The following is a 2,175-nucleotide window of genomic DNA, read 5'->3' as shown; positions in this document are numbered from 1 at the left end:
CGGCATGTCATGTGTGCCTGAAATAGGCATTTCTGGCCATGTAATGAGACTTTTCCATCCCTTGGGTATTCCATATGGCCGGGTTCCCATCCTTTTGTATAACATATGGTAAATGATTGAAAATGATGTGCTGGATATGAAAACAGATTACTTAGAATGTTTTACACTCACATAGTTACACATAAAAGAGAATCAAAACCCACAATAATACCATGTAGTGAGTAATCTGGGTGTCTGTCCATGCTGTCTTGAATGATTTCTTGAGAAGGCTGAGATTCTCCTTGAATTTGTTCATATAACCTTGTGACCAGTCATCTTTGTTGCACATCAAAAATAGCATCTCTATCGATCGCTAAACCTCAGCCTTCGCGTTATGAGTAGTTGATTCTTGATCTTTGACTGCAATATGTACCTTTTTCCAGCTCTGATACTCTACCTTGCTAACATAAGATGTGTTATACATTCTTCCATGCATTGTTAGCTTTGGATCTCGTATTCCTAGGGGTTTAGACTAAAACCTCCGTGCCTCCACCCCACTGATGGACGGTTTGCATGGGACATCCTTCTCAGTAGTTGATCTCTTTTCATCCCGCTGGATTTTCACATTGCCACCATGAAGCCCCATATCCGACAGTACCAATTCTAAGCACTACAGGGTCATCTGTCGCTCTGTTGAGTTCTTGATTTTCCAAGCAAACCCGATATATAAGTAGACCAATTTCTCCACAATTCTACAAAGGGCATGCATTGTACAGATGTGGACATTCACAAGTGGTATTTTCAAAACTAGTCGAAAATCAGGGTCCTCAATGTGACGTGTTGGAGCTTTTCTCCACCACTTTGGGTCCATGACCTTTGCAGGCTCCATGCAGAACAAACACGACGACTTTGCCATTGCACCCATTCCACAATTATACATGCACTTTAATGTTTTGAAGTCACCTGCAAGATGTCACTGAACTTGAAAGTCTCCCCTTCCATCTAGACGTAGTACCTCTCCCTAGTTAGTCTGTCGATCAATCACCTCTGGAACATTAGTTTGATGGAACACCCAATATAGAATGTCATGATCTTCTTTCTTTACCTGCAACACAAAATAAATGAGACTTAAGTAGATGTGAACATTTGAGCTCAGCTGAGAATCTCGCTTACCTCAAAAGCACCAAGCCACCATATGTTAGATTCTGATTGAACACTAAAATACAAAGGATCATCAGTGGGACACTTTGAGAGGGCTCTATTCATTAAAGTAATAGTAACATGCTATAGCTTCTTGTCTTTAACAAGCTCACACTCATCCAGTTTGAACACAAAATGTAATACCCTTCATGACTCTTCAAATGTGATGTTGTAAAACTCCACCATTCTCTTCTGCAACATTTGCAGGTCCATAAAAATATTATTGAACTCATCATATGCTATGTTTTATCCACGGCCACTGTAAGTTGCTTTAATATGAAACGACTGCCCAAGATATTCTCCCTATGCGTCGTTAAGTTGAAGCCTCTATTTCGAAACACTTGAGGTTGATGGTAAAAGTTTGGACTTTATTCCCTTCTTAACAAAGATGGATGAGACAGATTTCTGTATACCCGAATATCCTCTTTTGCTTACACCAAGTGAATCAAGTGTGCCTTGTATCTCTTTTGCAGGCACCGAGTTCTCTGAAATAAAGCGGTCCACTACATTTCGCTGTAGGACCTTAAACTTCTTGTCATGTACTATATCTGCTGCAAGGCTTCTATTTATAAGTGGCTTCAATCTCTTTTCTATATTGGCTTTGGGGTCAATGTTTTCCTTGTCAGGATAGATTGAATCTCTACATGAAGACAATGCATAAGTAAATAACAGAAAATTTACTTAACTAACACTATTTAGACACATGAAAACAATGCATAACTAGAAAAACAAAAAATTTACTTAACTAAGACTATTTAGTCAACCAAGAAGCATTACCTTAATGCTCGGATTCTTTTCTTAAGACCTTCGGATGCAACCTGCAATGTTTCAAGATTGTGCAATTTCTTCTTTCGGATACGACCACCCAAGCTGGTATCCTTCATTTGACAACTTCGTACCTTTCCTTTCAGTTCTTGTATCTCTGTTTTGTGTTGCAAAATGGTAACGTGATCTTTAGAAATGCAAATGTGAAAGACCAACAATCTCACATTGTGG

The 2,175-nt window shown here is 39.1% G+C and overlaps 1 pseudogene; it reads right to left on the bottom strand.

The window, feature by feature from the left end:
• Positions 1–634, bottom strand: part of LOC147454545 (uncharacterized) — an 876-nt pseudogene extending 242 nt beyond the window's left edge.
• Between the last annotated feature and the right edge of the window lie 1,541 nt (positions 635–2,175).

Source organism: Adiantum capillus-veneris, chromosome 7 (assembly GCF_014529385.1).
Source record: "Adiantum capillus-veneris isolate H3 chromosome 7, ASM1452938v2, whole genome shotgun sequence".
In the NCBI taxonomy this organism is placed as follows: Eukaryota; Viridiplantae; Streptophyta; class Polypodiopsida; order Polypodiales; family Pteridaceae; genus Adiantum; species Adiantum capillus-veneris.
Note: the sequence above shows the minus strand (reverse complement) of the source record. Positions and strands in the feature narration are given on the sequence as shown.